General features: G+C 39.7%; 1 protein-coding gene across 2 annotated transcripts in view; it reads left to right on the top strand.

Annotated features, from left to right (window-relative positions):
- The first annotated feature begins 845 nt into the window (after positions 1 to 845).
- otud7a (OTU deubiquitinase 7A) overlaps positions 846 to 10,943 on the top strand; it is a 37,534-nt gene continuing 27,436 nt past the window's right edge. Inside the window, exons 1-3 of one of the 2 annotated variants that reach the window (XM_086074600.1) lie at positions 846 to 1,028; positions 8,770 to 8,872; positions 8,972 to 9,106. The gene's annotated coding sequence lies outside the window, so the exon portion shown is untranslated. The remainder of the gene's footprint in view (positions 1,029 to 8,769; positions 8,873 to 8,971; positions 9,107 to 10,943) is intronic. The other variant, XM_086074599.1, reaches the window with a different exon arrangement.

Raw genomic sequence — 10,943 nt, 5'->3', positions numbered from 1 at the left:
AGCACCCAGACTCAAACACCAGCCCACTAATGCTGTAACTTGCTAGACTAGTTTGGTGGGAAGTGGACAAATGTTCAATGTGCAGGATTAGAAGATAGATAGATAGATAGATAGATAGATAGATAGATAGATAGATAGATAGATAGATAGATAGATAGATAGATAGATAGATAGATAGATAGATAGATAGATAGATAGATAGATAGATAGATAGATAGATAGATAGATAGATAGATAGATAGATAGATAGATAGATAGATAGATAGATAGATAGATAGATAGATAGATAGACAGATAGACACATGGACCATATATTTATGTGCGTGTTGTATTCATCTGCGCTAGATTTATTATCCAAAAGTAAAATCTAGGTCGCACCAGGTTTATTGTGGTTTAAGGATGTAAACGAGAGGGAGCAGCGAGCAACGCGAGTAAAAAAAAACATGTAAAGGGAGGTAGATTATAATTTAAATAAAACCAAACAACTAATTAGGGGTTATTTTGATCAGGAGAGGTGGCTCAAAAGGTAAAATGTAATCGTTTATCAGGAACTACGTGATTCTAGCATTTAAGCACAAACACTATTTAAAAAAAAAAAGAAGAGAAAAAAAGACTTAAGCAGAGTGTTTGTAAACATATCGCAAGCTCGTCGCTTTATTTTGTAGCCTCCCTAAAGCCACAAACATACTAAACTGCATTGATTCGTGAGTCCAGAGTTGAGATTTACTTTTACTCAGGCACAACAGCGGCCTCTGGCGGGCTTTTGGGTCCTTACTCACTCACATTATATGCGCGCGCCCGCCTGGTACGTGCGTGCGCGCTCCCGGCCGGCAGGGTACGTCACGCGGCAGCCGGAGGGGGCGTGGCTTATCTCCACTGCAGCGGAGGAACATGACATGGGGATGAGCGAGCGCGAGAGAGAAAGACACCGAGAGGCGGGAGGGAGACGGCCAGCCAGGAATTAACGGTTCGCCAAGAGGTCTGGACTGAAAACGTTACGATGGGCAGCGATGACTGACGGCAGGACGGTAAGAGACGATCGGGTTTTTCATTTTTCCGGGGTGGGGGGTTCCCCCCTCTCGCAAGGCCCCGCTTCGACGACTGGTTCAGTGGCGAGCACAATAGGTTAGCACTGCGGACAGGTGCACCTGTCTTCTTTATGTGCGTGGACGCGCTTCGATGCGTTCAACTTTAGCTACGGTTTAGCTTTTATTTTTAGGCTTGAGGCGCAAACATCCGACGCCAGGCATCATCAATCACGACGAGTGGTCGTGATGCAACGGAAACCGGTGGCGAAGAGTTAAACACTGTCAACATGAATGTGAGGCTATGTGCTTAGTCACAAATCGCTTTTTTGTGATATACAGTAGCAATGTACACGTACACGTGACAGCCGGCTGTATTTTGGGATGCTGGCCCGTTTTATAAGCAGTCGACAATTAGCTCAGTGAACCTGTGTAGCCTACCTACAAAATATCTATCACACTTTTTTTTTCTAGGACAGATGGTAGAGACTGATGATGATCATAATCATACATGATTTATTTAAAAGTGGACAATGCACCATAGTACAGTATTAGTTTTAATATGGTTCATGCGTACTGTGTGATGTACGTTTTGTTCATCAATGGCCTGGTTTATAGTGTCTCCCATCAATGAATGCCTCCAGGTATGACGAAGGCACTATTTTTTTTTTCAACTTTACATTTAGTGTATGTCTGTAATTCATCCACTTGGGTGGGACAAACGGTGAAATTAACAAATCTCTGTCTTATGTGCTCTTTTGTTTACAACCCATCTAACCAACTCGAATCTGCTGTCTGGACAAAGCTAACACAGAGCCACAAAGCCAAGGCGAGCCCGTGGGTGCCAGGCTAAGCCGTGCCATGCCGTCTCCTACAGAAGGCTTTAGTGAAGACTGGTCACTTGGCACCCGATCAGTTACCGCTGTGAATTCTGTTCCTGTCGGTGACATTTTAGCCTCACAAAATCAGAACAGAGATGACTGTTGGTGTTGAACGCAGCTGGGCTTTCATGTCACTCATGGCGGCGCTCGGACAATGCCCACTGAAATTCCTTTGCAAACTGCCCACTACCGCCATTACCTTAGCAAAGAATCCCCCCATTATGATCTGTAATTGTAAAAAAAAAAAAAAAGGAACAAGAAAGCTTTGGTTCCCATAATAAAAAGCACCTGACAGTTATGGCTTTCTGCCATGTCTAAAATCTGCAAAGTTCAGTCCTTCAAAAGACTTCTTTGAAATAGACCATGTTCTTTAGACATGTCAAGTGTCTTCCTTCATACATTGAGGTCATCTCGAGGCCACTGGGGAATCTTCTCGCAATGTTTGGCAGCATATTTATAAGACAGAAACAATTTTCAATACGGTAGTATTATATTGTGTGCGGAACCTCAAAATCCAGTTCACGGTTGCGATATGTAGTACTGAATCGCTTGCGTGCCGAAGAGGAGTCATTTTTGGTGATGGTCCACTTTAGTCTCATTGGGCCACGTCTCTTGCTGTGTGGTTTGGTTTGGGCTAGAGGTGTCAAATCCAGGTCCAGAAGGTACAAACCCTGCAACAGTTTGGCTTTAACAATAAGGGGGATTCTACTCTTCCGACATGTCCCAGCTCGTTTAACTGCCAATTGAGTAGAAGCTAAAGCTATACTGTGGCAAGGTTACTTTCTGGACCTGAATATGACGTCTCTGGCTGGTACATTCACACTCGCGGTATTCAGTCCCTTTTGTAGCTAATTTGTTTGCCCCCATCTGTTCGGTTTATTGAGGAAGTGTGAGCGTGGTAATGAAACTATTTTGGAGACCATATACCTGCCACATTTTGGTTGTGAAAACCATAGTCCTGAAAGAAGGTCTTATCGAAATTGTTTTATTTTGGCTCATGTTAACCTCAACTCCATAAAACATCTTGGTAGTCTCAAAATCCTCTTTTAAATGAAATACAGAGTTCTAAAAAGTGTCTTTTTAAAAACACTTTTTCATTATCAATCACTCAGACGTGAGTGCTGTTTAAATTGTAAAAAAATTATGAAATGATCTGAAAATCCAGGGACCACTTATGGAAAGTCAGAATTGTCTGACGATGATGTGGATTTAAACGGATATCATGCGGTTTTATCAAGATAAGGCTGTGCTTTACCAGAGCTTCGTGCGCTGTCATGGCCTTTGTGGATTTGACATTTTGATGGCTTCGTAACAGGCTTTAGTGTGATATTTATCATGAAATACTGTCCTGGCAGACGACAGAGCCTAATTAAAGGTGCACTGTAGGGTTGATCTCTGCTATTATTATGTAAAACCATTAATGGTGCTTTAATTAACCCTACACTGCCAAAGCTGGTTTTATTGTTGGAAGATTTTCAGCTGCCTTATTTTTCCAGCTGTGCACAAGGTCCGAAGCTATATACAGATGACTCCCCTCGGCCGAATCCCCCGGAGGTCGTGTAAATTGTATTTTGAGCGAAATAGCTGGGAAAATTTTGAACAACGTCACGCAAAATGTCAGCATATGACGGTAGACCTCAGCTTACTTCTCCGGCACCTCAGTTCCGTGAGCATAAAAACCGAATGGAGCCAAAAAAAAGATCGTGGTGGATCCTGCGGGTCCCGCCGGCATCAGTCCTGGATGTGGGCTCGTTGCCGGAGACGTCCGCTTTGGCAGCATGTTCCCCACCAGGCCAAACGGGCGCAGCTCCTCCCCTTTCTTCCTGCAATTGAGCAGCAAGCGAACATTCTCCAAATCAAACAGAACACGGTGGCACAGGATACCCTTGGTGGCTCCATTCAGATTCAAGAAAACCCACACTAGGTCATTTTCTTTCAACTCTCAAAAGGAGGTCAGACCTCCTTTTCTCGGCAAAGAAGCCTTTCTGGAGACTCTCCATTTTGTCTGTCAGTTTCTTCCTACTGAAAGAGGCACTATAAAGGACATGCAGGCTCAAATCAGTTGCTCAGCTGTTGCTCATTCGAGATCTTAAGTAGAGTAAACAAAGGCTCCGCTCTCCGCGGCTGTCTCATCGAATGCTTATCAAACAAAATGAATGACATATTGATGAGTAAAGGCAGCAGTAACTATGCACTTTGTAAATACAGTAATACTGCACCCTTTTCTGTCAACAGCTGAAACAGAGGAGAAGCAATTGGAAATGACTGGGTCAACAGGGAGAGCTGCTGAAAGCAGTGGTTTTCAACTGTTGTCACCCTCTGACCGGCATTATTCTATGGTAGCTAAGTTGCGACCCACTTTTGTAGGTGGTAAAGTCAACGCCCCCAAAAGTTCGGTATTTTTTGGTTAATATTGCGTTAATGGAATATGTGTTAAGTAGCAAAATCCAGCAGTTTTTATCATTATCACAAGGCGGCCATTTTACCACTTGCTGTCGAGTGAAAATGACATCACAGTTGCTCAGGTTTCAGGTAACAACCAATTACAGCTCATCTTAAGAAAACAGCCAAGCTACGATTGGTTGTTGCCTGAGCAACTGTGATGTCATCTTCAGTCGACAACAAGTGGCAAAATAACTCCCCCCTGAGATGGGATAACAACAAATGGATTTTGCTGCATAAATCATATTCCGCAAATGTAATATTAATCAGAATGTCATGTTTCGACTAGTGGGGTCACATATAACATTATTGTCAAGAAATGTTTTAAGGTTGAACATGACAACTGCATGTAGTGTACAAAAGGTACATTTAAATATCACAATCTTGCTTATGTATGGCCCTGATCCCTTCTTTTTAGGAATGCAACATCAATAGTTTGTCTTCTTTTTATAAGTTGAAAAATACATAATGTCTGAAATTTAAAGCTACAAAAACAAAAATGGCAGTGATTATTAAATGCCTCTGGTCACATTTGCACCATGTTAGTTTTCTTTCAATCTGTTCTCAGTTGAGTTTAAAGTAGCGCCAAAAATATACGCTCTCGCGAGCCGTATCCAGAGGTTGAGCTGCACTGTGTTTGTTTGTGGCTCACCTAAAATGTTCCATGTGGAAAGTAGAAACTGAGGGTGATTTTAAGCTTCAGATTTAGAAAACGTCAACCCTGCGGGGCAGTTACAGGTACAGTAATTCTTCAAATTATTACGTGTCTGATGCATGCCGGTCAAAATAATCTTATATAATATTTCACTGTACAAGAGGTCGTCAGAACATGCTGTAATCTGTCAATGAAAGACAGATTACAGTTATGTCAGACTCAGTATTTTTCTGAAAAACACTTCTAGACCATAAATGTAAAATGATTAAAAGAATAAACAATACATATCACCTCAAAACATTGCATGCTGGTACAGTGGTAAACCGAGGACCCCCTTGTAATTTTGTACCTGTCTGCTACCCATTCATAAAAATTTAACTCTCGTAATCTCTCGTCTCAAAATTTCAGTTTGATGGAGAAGCTACCGTACACGAGACCAAACCAATTTGAGCCTTCAGGTTTGAAAACTATATAAGGTAATTTGCAAGGAAAACCACCCTTAGAATAAAGTCACGGAGCAAACGGCAGTCAGCCTATTTATTATTATTATTTTTTTGACGTTGAATCAGAAAATAAATCTGCAGATCAGTAGCAGTTCAACATGTTTTTCTCTTCCTTTTTGGAACTTTTTCAAATGGCTCGAAGACTCTTCACTCTGCCCCCAGTTTTGCGTGTGCAAGCGGGTTGGAAAGGGCCCAGTTGAGGAAGCCGGTTTCAGTCGCCGTGATGGCGGAGCTGGAGGCGCTGACATTTAAGGGGGTTATGATCTTGTTCTACGCCCCTCAGCAACCGCAGCTTTTGTTTTGGTCGAATGCCGCGCACGCAGCTGAGCCGAACATTTGACTTGACCAGAAGGTCGTGCGCACCAAATCATAGCTCCTGCGTTTACACGCGGTGTGGAAAAACACTGCTTTTTGTGTTCGCCGGGTCACTCGTGTGCATCGTTTGCAGAGCAGCATCGATTGAAACATACCTCAAATATTCGTGTTCCAACAAGTCCCGCTCTTGCTGCGCTGGCAGTGTGCAGCGTGGCAATGAGATGTAAAGTGACATTATTGCTTCCTGCAGCATTTCTCACCCAGCATGTGAAGCATGGGAGTCTAGACTTTTAAAGGCCCAGGAGTTGTAAAGCAGGGCAGCAGTGTCACATCTGTGTAATGATATTTGCAAATGGATCAAAATGATTGCGGCCTCCCGGCTGCTGCGTTTCCAGAGGATTCCCCCCCTGGCCGGGAACCGATAAGCAGCTGCCTGTGTGGCTCCTGTCGTTTCCCCGAATAGCAAAAGATGGGTGTTGAGAGGGTGTTGTGGATTTTTAAGCGATCAATAAAGTGTGGATCAGTTTATCTAATCTATCTAAGAGAGGCGGGGGTGGGGGGATCAGGGGTTTATTCTTTGGTGCATTTTGACCATTTGGAAATTCCGCAAAGAATATTTTTTAGTTTTTTTTTTTTTTGAATATCACATTTATTATTATTTTATATACTGTATTGCTGATAATATTTTTTATGCTAGCATTACATCCACTCTTTTTCTTCTTCTTTTTTGCAGGAATTTGACCATTTGGAAATTCCGCAAATAATATTTTTTATGTATTTATTTTTTGAATAATATCACATTTATTATTATTTTATATATTGCTAATAATATTTCTTTTTTTCTTTTTTCTTTCTTTCTTTCTTTCTCACCAAAGACAAATAATGCATTAACTCATTCACTGCCATTGACTGCTATAGATGAACTATTTCTATTAGTTGAACATTTTTCCACTTTTGTTAACAAGAGTATGAAAACCTAGAAACAAATTATTGTACATTTAAAGCAGATAAAAAATATAAATAAAAAAAGTCATGCGATTAATTACAATTTTAAAACAAATTATCGCAACTTAAAGATGATTAAAAATTTGGGGCGTCAGGCGATTAAACTTTTTAATCGTAATTAATCACGACTTCACTAGTTAACTCACAATTAAACACACATTTTATATCTGTTCTAAATATATAATTTAAAAAAAATCTAGGTTTTCATACTCTTGTTAACAAAAGTAGAAAAAAATGTCTAAATAACTAATAGAAATTGTTCAAATAAATTTTTGACGTCTATAGCCGTCAATGGCAGTGAATGAGTTACATGTAAAATATTATGAATAAAGTTTATAAAAGCCACTGCATGTTTTGTTACTCGAATTTGAGTATGTTTTGAAGGCGTACTGCAACCCTACCTAGAATGTGCTAGCACAACCCTACATGTACTGTACATGTGTCTTCCTATAATGGAAGCGAAGGCGTTCAAGAGTGAGTCCACTTTACCTCCCACCTGCTGCATGTCTGTGTTGCATGTGGGTGACTACTCACTCGCCCTGCTACTGTATCATGGACATGTATAAGCAGCACATGTACAATTATAGAAAAACAGCAGGTGGTTCCGTTCTATGCAAAACGTCAGGTAAAAAAACATTTGGTTTCTTTCCTCTTGGTAATTTTTGCTGATTGTCTTTTTGTATTTTACGCAAGAGTATATATTTGAAGTGACGAGTGAATCTTGTGTGGGTCCACTAGTGATAAATTAAGTGTCATTGTATGTATCATTTTCACTGGAAAAATATGAGTTTTTAGAGTTTGTTGTCATTTTTTCCCTGCAATACAAATGAGCCTAAGTGACAATAGCACGACTTGAGGCTCACAGATCAGCAGATGACACGTTAGCAATAGAGCAATTTTGTGACTACCCTTGTGATGAATACTGCATGACTTAATGCTGTAAGTGTGGGCTCCTCCTCAGAGTAAGAACATGACGCTAGTTGTCTGCTAGGTCATTTATTTGCCACACTGTTCCTAAAGTGTGTGTGTTATGACTAGGGCTGGGAATATTTGACCGTCTCACGATTCGATTCGATTCTGATTTTTTTGGGTCTGCGATTCGATTCAGAATCGATTTTAGATTCGAAATGACTTGATTGACAATGATTTCTGCTTCAATTTATAGATATGCACAAAATTGTCATGATCTACTCCAGTCTGACTCGCTAATGCTAATTAGCGCGCTACTCGTGGCACTTTTATCCCTCCAAAAAAACGACTATTCATACAAAACGCTTCAGGAATGTATACAGAGAAGCATCTTAACATTAGTGATCGACATATGCTCTTCCTACACTGCAAAAAAGAAGACAGTATACATTTAAAATCGATTCTGAATCTTACTAAATGAGAATTGCGATGCTTATGAGAATCGACTTTTTTGTTTTAGTTATGACCACAAGGTAAAGACGACAGAGGTAGGTCGGTAGGTTTAAATTGCTGCACTATTTTTAGTGTACATTGCAGTGTTTTTACTGTTTTAGATTTGTGCTGTGAGTATTGGTATCAAGGTGCTTTATGTCGTCATAATATTGAAGCCAAAATGTTTATTCTGTGACGAGTTATTTTCTATTTAATGGTGGACGGTGAAGGACGTTAATAATGGAGTGAAGTTGTGATTTTACTTCTGCGATCAATCTACTTTGCCCATTTACATTGAAAACAAAAGTAAGAACAATTCAAGAAAAAAAATCCCAGCACTTAGTTAGTTTTCTTGATTTTTTTTTTCTTTTGCACCTGTCAATTTAATCAAATGACCTCTGTTGGTTGTGTGTCATTCGTTGCTGCCGTGGAAATTAGCACCCATCCAATCACCTTCTCTGATTTTTAGCAGCATCAGCAAGTTGACACGTTGTTGTGTATAAGCAAAGATAGTAAGTCAGGTTTTGCACTTTCTCAACCAGGTTTGTGCCACTTCACACATGCGTCAGCGTTCTTGAGTTTAGGCTTTGTGAGCAGAATAGATGTTTTCTGTTCATCTTGTTCTACGATATCACTCAAATGACGGTAAGTCGAAGCAGATCAACGTAATGCTTCTACTTCAATATCCATATTCATCATATTCTTCAATTTGACTTGATGACATTAGTATTGTGTGTATTTCAGGGTTTTCTGCATCTCCACTGTCTTCCTCTCCTCGACCTGTGAAGCCATGGACTAGAGCTCTGTCTGGTCCTCACAGTCCCACGACCACACGGTCATGTGATGGCGTCGCATCAAACCTCAGCAAAAATACAGAAAGTGAGTTTGACGGCTAAAAATCCACGTTATAAACGTTATAAAAGAAACACAAAATTTCCGACGCTGTGAAAGTACCCCGAATGCACCATTTTGCTTGTATCATGATTAGCAACTAGCAAGTGTGTAGCGTATGTTATTCTGTTGTCTCCCGAGCGTCCTTAAAGCTGTTTAATGACATCGCAGTTGGAGTTAACTGTAAAACTAAACACACGACAGTAAGAATAACACCCACTGTATATTTAAATACAAAACATGCTTCGTTTTTAAAACATCGCTAGCCTAGCGCTAATGCTAAAAGCGGAGGGAGGATCCCATTCAAATGCTAACCGGAAGTTAGCATCAACTTCGGGAGTGTTTCTCCTTCAAATAACGAATCTTCACACAAAAATGCTGTGGGAACACATACCCACAGGTAAGATAACACGACACAAAGGCACAAATTCTTCCCAATGTGTGAAAAATGTGTTATTTTAATAGAATTCAATCGTAACTTTCTTCTGTACTCACTTTAAGTGTATACACCATGGATGCACGGCACCAAAATTTGTTCTTGCTGTTTTTTTCAGTTGCTATTATTTGAGTATATTCCATTCTTATTTCATGTTCTTATTTTTATTTTGTCATTGTCCTTTCAAATTATATTTAAAGTTGATATTTCAAGGATTCAAAGCATTTATTTTCTCAAATTTCAAGGATGCAAACATCCAAGGATTTATTTATTTTTTGGTCTTAACACACATTTCCACATGACATGGCATGAAATAAATCCCCGAGGTGTACCAGGTTAGCCCTGTAAGTCCCAAGACTTGTGAAAATAACACAAGATAAAAAATATATAAAATAAAAGGTTGATGCTTAAAATAAAAATGCGAGAGGCTTGAATTTCACATAATTTGTGCTTAACAAAAACAAAGTGCATGGATGAATGGGCATGATGCTACCATGACATTTTTAAGTAGTTGAGCAGCCTTTTCGAAATCACAAATAGTTTTAATCATGATTTCAATCTCAATCAAATAATTGTGATTGCTATTTTTCCAGCGCAATTATGTACTCTAACCATATACAGTACAGTATATGTCAGAATGGTTTTACTGACACACACATCAATACAATAACTTTGTATACTTCAGGAAATTTGTTGATAAGGTCATACTATGGACTTGTCATTCAAAGCAGAGTAAATCTTAATAGCGGAAGTTAGGAAAAGGCGGGGATCATTTTATGCATTATATATATATATTTTAAAAATAATCGGCCGATTAATCGGTAATCAGCATTTTTTTCTGCCAAAAATCGGTATTGGCATTGGCCTAAAAAAAAAAAGCATATCGGTCGGGCCCTATTAAAAATGTATTGATCCCACCCGTAAGCCGCCTTGTTACCACATAGTAGTAAAAACACATGAGCCTCTTTTTTTGTAAGGTGAACTTTGACACACTTGATGCTACATTAGTCTGTAAGATGGAAAAGTAGTTACAGTTCATGTAATATTGACTGGGCAGTGGGGACTACATTAGGTGCATCTGCACAACCTAATGAAATGTAATATATATTAGGAGCATTTTAATTCACTTTCCATACCAGTTCTCCAACATGTATTTTATTTATTTTTTTGCTACCTTACAGACGGTTACTATAGCTTTCGACCTAAGCCAATCCCCAAACCCTTCCTTTTCCAGTGGTGCAGCTTTGCTCTTGCTAGCTCTAGTTAAACCAGTGGTTATTTTAGGTCTAAAGTGTGAATTCATCAGAGCAGGGTTTTCTCTTTGGTTAACTTCTCCTGTAGTCCACTTTGGAAGGCTTTGTGTGACAAGCAAAAGTTTACAAAAAATGA

The sequence above is a fragment of the Leptonotus elevatus genome, chromosome 4 (assembly GCF_054856555.1).
Source record: "Leptonotus elevatus isolate MCC_2025b chromosome 4, RoL_Lele_1.0, whole genome shotgun sequence".
Taxonomy (NCBI): Eukaryota; Metazoa; Chordata; class Actinopteri; order Syngnathiformes; family Syngnathidae; genus Leptonotus; species Leptonotus elevatus.
This window is presented reverse-complemented; position numbering and strand designations above follow the sequence as displayed.